Source organism: Marmota flaviventris, chromosome 1, assembly GCF_047511675.1.
Source record: "Marmota flaviventris isolate mMarFla1 chromosome 1, mMarFla1.hap1, whole genome shotgun sequence".
Classification (NCBI taxonomy): Eukaryota; Metazoa; Chordata; class Mammalia; order Rodentia; family Sciuridae; genus Marmota; species Marmota flaviventris.
Window position 1 is genome coordinate 10867964 of NC_092498.1, and position 12084 is coordinate 10880047.

Here is a 12084-nt window from a genome sequence, read left to right on the forward strand (position 1 = left end):
TCATTCATTTTAAGATGGATGTTTCTAGAATATGTCTGCATGCTGATGGGAATGACACAGTTGAGTGAGAAAGACTCATGGTCTATGAGAGAAAAATCTGTAAGTGGGAAAATGATGTTTTAAAATACTGCTGAACTGATTTGACCCCAGCCCTTCAGGGTCATAAATAGAGCACATTCCTTATTGTCCATATTAGCAAAGAACTGGGTCAGCATGAGAGATAAAACTTGGCACAGCACCAATCCCCATGCTGATCATGAATCTCAATCTTCTCTTTTCCTTTGCCTACTAATTTATTTTACATTCATAGCTGTTAACCAGTTATGAAATATGTGTAATGTCATCCTTCTTACAGTTCCCTTATGAAATGAAACTAGTGTCTTCAAAGAGAAAATGGCCAAAATTATATAATGAAAATAATGGAGAAACAATAAATAGTGTCAATCCACAGACTTGCAAAACAGTTTTCAAAAATATTCAAAAACCTATTACAAGCAAAAAATTTTGAAAATAAGGGCTGTTTACTGAAGAATGGACTAATTACTACTCATAGTAATTTTACAACAGACATTACTAAGGGATTGGAGAGGAAGGGAGCCTCAACCAGAAGGGTAGGGCCAAGCTAGTGAAAAGATTTTATCTGGAATATCTCCCAAAGGATCATGTACAGAAGACTCAGTCCCCAGCTGGTGGCAATAATGGGAAATGACAGAAACTTAGAAGTGGGCTGAATCAGAGGAAGTAGGCATTTGGAGGTGTCCCCTCGAGTCTGTATCTTATCCCTGGCTCCTTCCTGCACATGCATGCATGTTGTCTCTCCACTCACCCACACACCCCCAGCTCTGTCTCCCTGCTTCCCAATCACCTTGAGGGGAGCAGTGTTACTCCCCAACACACTCCCTGCTGTGATGCCCTGTATCCCCATAAGCCCACAGTGTTGAGGCTAAGAGATTATGCACTGAAACTTCTGAAAATCATGAGCCAAAATAAATCTTTCCTGCTTTAAGTTGTTTTATTGAGTATTTTGTCACAATGATGGAAAGGTGACTCACACAGGTGGGGAACAATGGATAGGAAGGGGACACGTGATATAGGAAGAAAGTCGAGGGGTAGCTCATTCGGGCAGGGCATGCACATGCATGCATGCACGTTTCTGCCAAAAGTCTCGCTACACAATTTTCAGACCAGGACTGGGCCAGGTGAGATCAGATGGCCAGAGGGAGGCAGAGCAGCCCCAGTCTAAGCAAGGTAAGCTCCTGCCAGACCATGCCGCAACCCCGGACCAAGTGTTTGAGGACAAGGAAGGCCAGGCTAGCATTCTTTCACACTTCAGGTTTCTCAGAGGTGGTCTGGTGAACTTGAAAGCCTGTTAGAATTGGGGGCTGGCCTTGGCTTTGATGCTGACAAGGTGTGTAAGCCCACATGCATCGTGTCGCCTCTTTGAAATTCAGGAACATAGAGAACTGATTTCTGAGATTGTGAGTACAGTACCTCACCCCACCTTCACCTGCCCCCAAAGAAAGAAAGCAAGAAAAAGAATAAAGACTTCTGCAACAAATTCTCTCACATCATTCACTCACTCCTCTGATCAACAAATCTGTTGACATTTTCTATTAACTTAACCAAAAAAAGTATTCTTTTAAATACACTGAACATTACAAATTTGGTCCTTATATACTAGAAATTATTAAATAATCACATGTTTTGCACAACAGAAGCAGAGTAGCCTTTTAGATGACTTCTTTTTTAAAAAAGAAACATTTATTTTTAGTTGTAGGTAGATACATATCTTTATTTCATTCTTATGTGGTGCTGAGGTTTGAATCCAATGCCTCATGTGTACATTCTTGACATAAACAATTTTTTTAATAAAAGACATATCATTACAATTAATATTTACCTTTTACACATCCAACTCTATTGAAGGAAGGTTTATGTTACATTTTCTAAGTACATAGATATGTGAGGTCACACTAAATATAAAAGTAGCTTTGTATAATTAATTTAAACCCTATTTTCAACCCAAACTAAATTAAATGTATTGCATAATTATTAATTACAAGCCTTTTATTTCTGTAACGTTTTCCTTCAAAAATTCACTTTCTGCTCTGAAATTCAATTAATTAATTACATGCATTATTGTTTTAATTTTCAAAATAGACCAAAATAGACCACGTCCTGGGTCACAATGTTAAGTCTTAGTAAATTAAAAAAAAATCCATATGATCCCATACATCCTATCAGATCATAATGGAATGAAACCAGAAATCAACAGAAAGAGAAATAATAGAAACTACATAAACACATGGAGATTGAACAATACTCTTTTCAATGAAGAATGAATCAAAGAAGAAATGAGAGAAGAAATTCTTAGAAATAAATTATAACAGAGATACAACATCAAAATATCTGGGTCAACATGAAAGCAGTTCAAAGATGAAAAGTTGAGGCATAAGGACCTGCATTTAAAAAAAGAAAGATCCCAAATAAATAAGCTTATGTTCCACCTCAAGGCACGATACAAGGAAGAACAAACTAATCCCTAAATCAGGAGAAGACAGGAAATAATTAAGATCAGAGCTGAAATGAATAAAATTAGAATAAAAAACAATATTCAGGATGAATTCAATGAAGAATTGGTTATTTTTAAAGATAAATAACATTAACCAACCCTTATCCCAACTTCCCCAAAGAAAGAGAAGACCCAAATAAACAAAATTAGAGATGAAAAAGGACACATACCACAGATACTTCTGATATCCAGAGGATCATTAGAACTATTTTGAAAATTGTACTTCAATTAACTAGAAAATCTAGAAGACATTGACAAATTTCCAGACACATATGACCTGCCCAGATTGAATCAGGAAGATATAGAAAATTTAAACAAACCAATATCAAATAATGAAATTGAGACAGCAATTAAAAACCTTTCAAAAAAGAAAAGCCCAGGACCAGATGGGTTGTCAGCTGAGTTCTATGAGAACTTTAAAGAAGAACTAATATTAGTCTTTTCAAATCATTCCATGAAATTAAAATGGAAGGAACACTTTGAAATATATTCTATGATGCCAGTATAACCCTGATACCAAAACCATACAGAGATACATCAAGCAAAGAAAACTACAGATGCCCTTGACAAACATAGATGCAAAATCTCTCAATAAAATATTAGAAAACTATATTCAAAAACATATCAAGAAGGTAATACACTATGATCAAGTGAGTTTCATCCCAGGGATGCAAGGTTGGTTCAACACATGCAAATCAATAAATATAATTCATAACATTATTAGAATTAAGGACAAGAATTACATGATCATCTCGATAGATGCAAAAAAAAGCTTTTAATAAAATCTAGCACCCATTCATGTTAAAAATTCTGGAGAAGCTAGAGATAAAAGAAACTTACCTCAACATTATAAAAACTATAAATGACATACCCAAATCCAACATCATAATGAATGGAGAATAATTGAGAGCATTTCCTCTAAAATCAGGAACAAGTCATGTTCCACTCCACTCTCACCACTTCTATTCAATATGATTCTCAAAACACTAACTAGAGAAATCAAACAAGAGAAGGGAATTAGAAGGATACTACAAATAGGAAAAGAAGTCAAACTATCTTTGTTGACTGATGAATGATCCTGTGTCTAGAAGACCTAAAAAACTTCACCAGCAGACTTCTAGAGCTGATAAATAAATTCAGAAATGTTGCTACTTCTGGAAGAAAATTTAGGGTCAACACTCCATCATGTAGGTGTAGGCATTGACTTCCTCAAGAGCCTTGAAGCTCAAGGGGAGGGATGGAAAAGGAGAGAAAATGTGGAATGCATTTTTAGTATTTTGCTATGTGCATAATAAATGCACCACAAGGAATTTCACCTTTATTTATATGTAGAAATAATGGATCAAAATTTTAAAAAAATAGAAAGGATGATCAGTAGAGTAGAGGAAGGTGAATGAGGGCAGGGGGGAGGAAGAGAGGGCTGGGATGAACATAAACTGAAATTGAACTCCAGGCATTATTAATTTGTTGAGATGAACCCAACTACTGCATTATAATTATAATGCTCTAATAAAAAATATATATAAATAAATTAAAAATAAAGAAATAATAAAAAGTCTATAACATTTGATTATATTATATGTATTTTTAGGCTATAATTGTATATTGTGTGTGTGTGTATTTACCTAAATACTTCTATACTTTTGTGTTTTCTTATTTTGGAAATATAAATTATTAAACTGAAAAATAGTTGAAGGAAATTAATAATAATTAAACTATGTAAGTACTGTGAAAGTAGTTCTAAGAAATTTTTAAAAACCCTAAGGTTTGAAAAATGTCAACATAATTAAGGAAAATGAAAAGTTGTCCATCTTTTATCAAAAACATGTTTCTTTTTATGCATCAGTGATTAAAAAGGACCAAATTTATTTTTAAAAATTATTCTGGAGTTAAGATACATTTTTATAAATGTGTTACTACTATTTAAATACCCGGAAAAAAATATAAAGCTAAGTAAAAAGATAATCTTGCTTCATTCTGATTAATTCATAATATATCAGGGTGACTTAAAATTTTTCATCACGCTGCCACATAACACTTCAGCAGTAGACATACCTATTTAAAAAAAAAAAAAAACTTCATATTATTGCTGTGCAATACTAAGGCTTGGGCAAAATGCTCATAAAAGCTTTCTCCAGAGAGATCAGTCACCTGAGGTTGTGGGTTGCAGTTATAGACATTCTAATATTGTCCCAACGGTTAGCCTGAAACAAAGTCAGTGAAAAATCAAAGGAGCAATATTTGATTTTTATTTTGAAAATATAGCTTTTGCCTTCCCCCTAAAAATTGCTTATTTTACACAGAGGATTGTATTCTCAAAGAGTTGAAGGCTGAGAATTACAAATTCTCTTAATTATTTTTGGTATTGACTCAGTGGCAAGTTCAAGGACAGATGATTAACAAGGGTGATAGTAACTTAGAAAATGTTATCAATAGTTCAGCCCAAACTATTTATTTTCCTATGTCTGTTGGCTATTTATCACAGAAGATGAGGGAATCAGAATTACACATGATACACATCCTTTAAAATTTTAGAAATTTGAGGGCTGAAGAGGACCTATAGCAAAGATCATATAACACATCTATTGTTTATAGAAACAAACAAATTAAAGCCCCAAAGTTGAAGTGTCTTACATACCCACGCACTCACACTCCTGAAGAAAATTCCAATACCTGCATTGAAAGATAATATCTTTTCCAAATGATTCAAGGGTTCCAAAATCTAAATTTATGTCAGATCTTCTCTTTCAAAGGAAAGTGACATCGTTCCCTATATTTTTTATCCGGGTCTTCTGCTTTTCATCTGCATTTCTTTCCTAAAATGTATCCAAGAAGTACAGTTTTCCTGCAAACCACTGAGGGAGAGCAGCAGGACTAATGGGGACACTTCACAATGGTATTGGAGACTCTCAGGCTGCTCTCTTAATAGCCTTCTGCTGGGCACCTTTGGGGCCGCAGAGAGAAAAGTGCTCCTATGTCTGCTGAGGTTCTTTCAGCCATCTCATAGACTGTAGAGTTTATTTCTTAAAAATAATACATACCTATAGAATATATTTCTGATCATAAAAGCAATAATTCATGATTATTATAGAAAACCTAGAAAGAAAAACAGGAAAGATAATAAAAATCAATTACAACCTCATTTCTCCTTTAGCTATAGTTTTGAATCCACATGTTTTTGGGATATCAGATAATCCTTCAATTCCTAAAGTGGTGGCCATTCAGTGCAGATCTCATGCCTATGGCCAGAGTGATTGTTTGGAGTAAAACTGCATCTTCCAGATCTACTCAACAGACACTTTCCACATAAAGGGTGTAGCTCATTATCATGTTTATTCCTAATATTTCCCATTCTGTTTTTTTAAATGTGTTTATGGTATTTTAACAAAGAATCTTCCATACATATAAATGTTCCTTTTAGAATTTTGACATTTCTTTTATGCTTAAGAGGCCATTGCCTTTTAGAAAGGACCATACCACTTTTTTTTTTGTTTTGTTTTCCTAGGTTTTATGCCATCATTGTTTGTATGTAAATATATATATATAATGTTAGTTCTAAAAGTAGGTAAGAGACTGACTGTAAGAAGTACTCTTACCCCTACAGTCCCTAAGGTCATTCTTCTTCTCCTTGTTAATTCCTAATTTATTTAACATTCACCCAAAACATGTTCATTGTGTTCATTCTGTGTGATGAACACCACAGTGGATACAAACAGTGCCCTGTGAGAATGAAATCAGAATTTTGGTAAGATGTCTCAAAAATACGTTGTGGAAAATACTGGGAGAAAAATCCCCCCCCGCCCCCCGTGGATGGAGATATTAGGAAAGACAGAAGGAGCCAGTGTCTATGCAGAAGGGTAGGCAGGTGTTGAAAGAAGACATTAAAGAGGGTGACTTAGAGTCTCAAGGAGAGAGCAGGAAAGGCACACCATTTTGTTTGCATTGCTCTCTCCTTGAGACTCTCAGTCACTCTCTTCAATGTCTTCTTTCAACGCCTGCCTGCCATAGTTTAAATCATGTTGTTCTTTGTGGCTCCTCCTGGGGACACAGTGAATTTCATACAGCCAGTTTACAGCCCCCGATAATAATTTCTGAAAGTGTGGAGCCATCCCCTTGTGATTTTCATATATGTAGGAGAATCAGATCCAGACATAATAGTACTGATCTCTGTATTAATTTTACATGAAATGTTGATATTCTACTGCCATACTGGCTCAAAATGCCTGGAAATAATTCATCTTAAAATATCAAATATTGGGCTGGGGATATAGCTCAGTTGGTAGAGTGCTTGCCTCGCATGCACAAGGCCCTGGTTTCAATCCCCAGCACCACAAATTTTATATATATAAAATACTGGAAATAAGAGAGTATTACATTAATTATGGACAGGTGGAGCAAGATGTCCAGATATAACTAAAGTCTTTATTTGAACTAAATCCAAATATAGAATCCCATTGAAAATGTGACCCCTAGCTTTTTATGGTCAGGCTATGGTTTGAATGAAAAATTACCTCATTTAAACATAGTTCCAGGTAATGTTTTTCTTGACTTTTATACAATGAAGTATTTTACTGCTGCTGCTGGTGGATCAGGTACAAATTTTCAAATCAATGTGCTCAGCATTTTTGGAGGAACTAATTCACTTTTCATAGAGCTACAATCATATAAATTTATACTCAAGCATTAAATACCTAGAAATATCTATTCTGTGATACTTATCTAATATGGTAAATAAATATTTTTATCTAGCTCAATCATTTGAACACTCTGGTTATAACAAAAACAAAGTGTTCAAAAATATTGTTAGAAGTATTTCAATAAGTAGATATAGTTCATACTGAACATTATGATAGATTAATAAATAAGTATAGACAGAATTTGATTAGGCATTAGTTTATAATCAAACTTAAGTAATTTTCTGATAAAATAAGGAAACATTTATTAAACTGCATAAAAAAGTAAATCTAGGGTAAACTTCAGAAGAACAAGATGCATATCTTGAAACAAACATCCACATAAATAATATTTGAGCAAGTAAATCTGAAAATGATTGCACCATTTAAAAAAATAATAATGCCTTGTGGGTATTTCAGAATATTTAAGTCAAATATCTGAAAACAATAGTAAAATAGATGAGATGGGAAATGGAAACTATATTTTGTGCAAATTTCTTACCCTACTGTGAAATGGTGCAACACTGTTTGGAAACAGACTTATAAGTTAAGATGTATACTAACGTGTTTAAAAAACCACTGCAACAAATGAAAAACAACAAGGTATAGCTAGTTATGACACAAAGCAGAAATAAATCATGAGAAAATAAATACAGAAGAAGACAAGAAAAGTTGGAACAAAGAATATGGGACATATACAAAACCAATAAAAAAGATAGGCTTAAATCAAATCATATTAATGATTACATTAAATATAAATGGTCTAAGCCCTGAATAAAAATATGAAAATGTCAATTTGAATTAAAAAGCTAACAATAACTATATGTTACCTAAGAGAAACAGCGTTTAAATATAAGGACAGAATTAGGATGTGAGTATAAGGATGTGGCAAAATTAATATAAGGGTAGTAATTTTAAAGAGGAACCATGACCAGGGACAGAGGGCATTTCATAGACATAAAACAATGAATTACCAAAAAGAACATACAAATCACACGTTTAAGTGTATTTAGAAAAAGAGCTTTAGCTGGGCATGGTGGTCCACATCTATAACCCCAGTGACTCAGGAGGCTGAGGCAGGGGGAACACGTGTTTGAGGTCAGCCTGGACAACTTAGCTACACCCTATCTCAAAATAATTTTTTAAAGGACCCTCAGTGGGAGGGTGCTTGTCTACCAGGTGTAAGATACTTGAAATGAAATTTTTAATAAAGTAACACATCATTACTGATTGAAGTACATGAGAATGCAGTTAGTTTAATGTTTGAAATTAAACAATATAATTCACTAAATAAAGATTTTTAAGTTTTTAAATTACTTTCTAAAATTAATAGAAAATAGAAACCATTGGAAAAAATTCTAAAATTATCATAGTAAAAATATCTTAGTAAACCAGAACTAGAAGGAACTTCCTGAAACTGAAAAATGAGATCTACAGAAAGCCCATAGCTATTATTATATGCAATAATGAAAGAACACATGATTTTTGCTTAGAAACAGGAGCAAATCACAGGTACCAGCTCCCACTACTCTTGGGCAACATAGTATGGGAGGGTCCAGTTATTGTCATAAGGTAAGAAAAACTAAATCAAGTTAATTGTCTTTATTCACAGATGAATTATTATGTAGAAAATCCTTAAGATTCTAGTCCAAAAAGGACTAACTAATCAATAACTTAAAAGGTTATATAGATCTACATATTAATGATGAGCAAATAGGAAATGCTTTTTCTTTAAAAGTATCATTATAATAACATCAATAAATTGAAAACATTTTGTTTAATAAAACACCTCAAGTCTACACACTGAAAACTATAATAATTTGCAAAAATGATGCCATTCAAAAATTATATCTCCATAGAAAAGTAAGTGAAGATAGATTCTCACTTGCCACATAACAAATCTATTCTAGACCTAAATATAAAAACTATGACCAGAAAATTTACAGATGAAAATGGGACAAAAAACTATGTAATCTTTGATTATATGAAACTTTATTAAATGGATCACTAAGCATAAATCATAAAAAAGTGATAATTGACATTGAAATGAAAAATTCTCACTCCTCAAAATACTTTTAAGAAAATGACCTGCAAACCACACATCAGAAGAATAAGTTTGTAAATCACATCTGATAAAAGACTTACATCCAAAATATAGAAACTCTTACAACTCAATAATCAAAAGGCAATTCCAATTTTTTAGCTTTTAAAGAGTTTCAATAATCATTTTTACAAAGAAAATATATGAAAGACCTATTAGAGAATAAAAAGATGATCTACTTTATTTGTCATTAGGAATTGCAAATTCAAATCTCAATAAAATATTACTGCCCATTAGAATGGTTTTTAAAAAGAAAAAAAATTACAACAGTAAGTGGTGGAGAAGATGTGAAGAAGAGACATCCATTCATTGATGGTGGGAATATATAAGCCACTTTAAAAACTTCTGGGTAATTTCTCAAAAAGGTAAGCATTTAGCTATCAAAAAAAAACCCAGCAATTACACTCCTAGGCATTAACCCCAAAGAAATGAAAATATAAATTCAGTCAAATATTTGTAACAGCTTTGTTCATCATAGCCAATACTAAAGAACAATTTCAATCTGTATCAACAGGTGACTGATGAAAGAAGTGTTATACATAACCCATATATGTAACATATATGTAGTTTATATGTTTTATATATATATATATATATATATATATATATATATATATGCATTATAGGTTAAAATAGCATGTATTTGAACCTATAATGCATATTCGAACCTATGCTTTCAATCCTAATAGAATACTACTCAGAAATAAAGGAGAATTAACCACTGATCCACATACAACATGAATCAATCTCAAAAACATTGTTAAGTGGAAAAAGCCAGATACAAAATAATTATTTTTGTATGATTCCAACACATTGAAGGTATTTAAATGGTTAATACATATTGAACATATTTAAGTGGTTGACAAGGACTACTGGTGACAGGAGCAGAATTGTTCCTAGCAAGGAACATGAGGAACTTTTTTTTTTTTTAACAGGAAGATTCTATTAGATAAACTCTACATCCTGGTTCTGGTGATGACAACTGGTTGCATACATCCCATCCAAACTTCATCTAATCAAAAAATTAAAATTTGTGAGTTTATTTAATGGCATTTTTGCCTCAATTAAGCAGATTAAAAATAAATAAATAGCAGATTCTTCTAACAGTAAAAATGCAGCTTGAAAGGAAAGCCACAAACCAGGATTGTGAGTAGATGATTGAAGAAAAAATAACAATACATGGAAACTAAGATGTCATTACTGCAAGATGAATAGTAAATTCTGACATAAACAAGAAAATAAGTAGAGAAGCATGATAGAGTAGTAATAGGGATGTAAGCCACACATTCAGAGAACCCTGGGAATGAAGACAGACGTCCAGGGTCCTGGATCTTTAAACCATACCAATCAATACTGTGACTTAGCTACCAGTATGCTCACCTTGGCATTACCTGCAAGCCTGTGGATTCTTGTTAGGTACTCTTGGATTTAACTGCGGCTCACCTTGTATGCCAATCTTTTAATTGTACACATGATGCTTTGAGTGGAGCCTGACCTAATTTGGAATCTTTCTTCATATTTATTCCTCATTTTGCTATCACTGTTCTCATTTGTAGGATTCAGGTAATTTTTAAAAACTGCATCACTTATTCCCCCTACTCAAAACATCTGGTTAAAAGTAGCAATTGCCAATGAGAAATGAAGTAGAACTTTATCAGCAATGTTTGAAGTTTTCCAGGTCTGGACAGCATCTGACCTAACTCTTTTTGGATATGGTGAACTTGTTGGTAATATAGTCTTAATTCTGGGAAAGTTTTGATTAATTGCACTTCATTCTCTACTCTTTCCCATCATGAAAAAACAAATACACATTAGCTGTTTCTTTTATCATTTCTTTGCCTTATGAGAGATTAAAGTTTTACTTGGGCCACCAAATAATGAAGAAGATTTTACTGAGTGAGAATAATTCTTTAAGTGCCAGGGAGGGTTCTAACATCTATGCTTTCAAACCTCAACTAGTATCTCTTACTGGTTCCTCTTTCCCTAATCTGATTTGCTACTGAATTAGTCAGGGTTTTCCAAAGAAGCAGAACCAATAGAAAATGCATGTATAGACATATGAGAGATTTATCATGAGAACTGGCTCTCACACAGTGATGGAGGCTGAGAAGTCCCAGGATTTGCCTTTAGCAACCCTTAGTACAAAAGTCGGTGGTGTAGCTCCACCTAATTTCCTCAACTCAACACCCTGACATAACTCAGTTCACAGCTGCAGACCTGAGAACAGGGAGTGTGAGGAGGGCACTGGTTATGTCCTGGAGTCTGAAGGCCCGAGGACCAGGAGTTCTGATATCCCAGAGCATATGAAGAAGGTAACCTAGCTCAAGAGAGAGAATAAACTGCCCTGTAATTTCTAGCCAAAGTGCCAGTGGACCGTATGATGTCACCCATATTGGTGAGGGAAATCTTCTCTACTGAGTCTACTGAATAAACTGCTAATCTCTTCCAGGAATATCCTCACAGACACACCCTGACATAATGCTCTAACAGTGACGTGGGTGAGCACTCCTGAGCCCAGTCAAGTTGACACAAAATTACCCATGGTAGGCAGCGTTTGAGACATTCAGAACAACCTTTAACAAATGAGTTAATAAGTTATCTCATTTTCCATTCCATGACATTTTTCACTCCTGTCGTAGGATCTGCCTTGCTTTTCAAAACCTGTGTTCAGTCGTGTTCATCATGTGTCTTCTTGAAGTCACACTCAGAAATAGCAACGAGAAATCCCAATATGGAAG